The sequence below is a fragment of the Pteropus vampyrus genome, unplaced genomic scaffold (genome assembly GCF_000151845.1).
Source record: "Pteropus vampyrus isolate Shadow unplaced genomic scaffold, Pvam_2.0 Scaffold431, whole genome shotgun sequence".
Classification (NCBI taxonomy): Eukaryota; Metazoa; Chordata; class Mammalia; order Chiroptera; family Pteropodidae; genus Pteropus; species Pteropus vampyrus.
Window position 1 is genome coordinate 686317 of NW_011889212.1, and position 2292 is coordinate 688608.

Here is a 2292-nt window from a genome sequence, read left to right on the forward strand (position 1 = left end):
TGATGCAGATACTTGCAGGATTGGGGGCCCTGAGAAGAGGTTGGTAAACCAAAAATACAAATTTTTGATAGATTAATTCCCACCCATATTTCTGTTATGAGTATCTGGTTAGAGAGGTGATGCATAATGGTAAGAAATGTTTTCATTGATTTATTCTCATTAGTTCACATGTATTTTCTCAATGTTAACTTATTTCAGGCCTTTTGCTAGGTACCAAAAACATAGAAATTATTTACACATGGCTTTGTCTTTCAAAAGTTTACATTTGAGTATACACAGAAAATATATATTTAGAAAAATGTTTAATACAGTGAAATAAGTGCATTGTTAAAGGTTTGTCCAGAGTTTCTGGATAAGCAGAGTTGTTTGCCAAATAATGCTTTGGTGGAATAATTAAGTGGAAGTATTATAGTGTCTAGCTTATACCGTTATGAAGATCAATATATATAAAGTGATACATAATATATAGTAAATACCAATAAAGCTTTTCTATTCTTGTTATTGCATTAATTACTCATTTATCCATCAGAGCAAATATTTGATATGTGCCACTTAAGGCTCTGAGACTCAGAAATGAGTAAGATTCTACTTTTTGCCTTTGAGAATCTCGTAGTCTATTGGAAAAGAGGAAAAAGTAAGTAGGCAAGTACGAAAACAAGTAATAAGTTACTGATACAGAGCAAATATGAGGATATGCAAGAAAAAAAAACAGAAATATGGGGTTCAGAAGTTTTCTGGAAGTTCTCTGTGGGCTAGAGTCTTTTAAAAAATAGACGTATTATGCAGATTAGAGAATGTGAAGTAATGTGGGGAAAGCGGAAAAAAGAGTGTAGGAAGACATTGCAAATGGAGGAATCAGGAGGTTTGCTTTCATGGAAAAACAATTGGTTAAGTATGACTAAAGAGGAGACCAAAATAGCAGAGGATGAGTCTGGATTGGAAAGCAAGTCTCATGCAAGTGGAACTCTTTTAAATCTACACATAGGCAGTTGGTTCTGATTGTGGGCATGAATGATTATGGTGCTTCTTCCATGGGCCATTCTTCACTCTGAAGGGTAAATAGGATCCTAAAGTGAGATCCTAAAAGAGTTTTTGTATCTTTATACAGCACTTACTATCATTTACTTTTTGTTCTAGTGATAGTGAATTTACAACCATTCTCATATCAAAGATGTTTTTCTTATTTGTCTCCTAGTAGCATATGGCCATGAAGAGAAAATTGTGCTTGGTGAAGATTTGCCAAAGCAAATTTTCCAAAGATTAAAATGGCATAACCATACCCAGAAGAAAACACAATATTCCAGTCTGTTGATACTTTATCTAGAGCTTTTTGTTAAGTTGAAAACGGGCTGCAGATAGATGGAAAGAATATTGACTGGACTTCAAAAGACTTAGATTCTAGGACTTACTTTGATATTATTTTCCCTGTATTCTTTTGAAAACCACTTTCTCAAGCCTGAGTATTGGTTTCTGCATTTGAAATATAAGGATAATATTACTTGATCCATTCTGCCACAAGAGGGATAAGATTATAAACTGAGGAAAAGAAATAATAAAGCTTTTGAAATTCAAAATAAATAAAACACATTTATTTAAGCAAATATATTTTCTTAAAGATTCATTTCGTCCCCTGTTTTTTGTGATGAATTTAAGGAAAACAACAGCTCCATGACCACTGGTCAAAGTTTTGGGGGCTACCTTTGAACAGAGGAAATCACAGTGGATGTAGGAGAAACTGAAAAGTTAAATAACAGTATGGAAAATATCTTCTTCCTAAATTCTAAAACTAATAGAACTATATACAAGACTCAAGTTGAATTCCCCAAGAAGTAAATCTTGAGACAAGATTTAATTATAAGCCATTTACTTCAGAAGTTTTCCCAGGAAATACTGATAAGATAGAAAAATGAGACAGAGAAGTGAAAAACAAACAAAAAACACAATAAGGGTGAGCAATTGAGAATGTTAGTATTGTGTGTAATTGGGGTTAAAACTCAATGGAATGTTTTGAAACATATTGTAGAGTATGCCTCAGAGTTATCCCACCTGAGTCGTCAGGAAGGTGAGATATTTATCTTCCCGCATGTCATTGGCTGGCAGCTGCTCCCTAGCACTTCATGTCTGCCCTGTGTGACTGAAAGAAAGCCTCCAGGTGGAGAGTCACATGGGTATTGCAGTGGGATGCTGTCAGGATAGACACAGAGTGCTGAAGAGTTATAGGAGGGTACAAATGGTGTATGCCACCCTTTTCACCTTGCATGACTCTGATCCTAAGTTTACTTTAAGTTAACT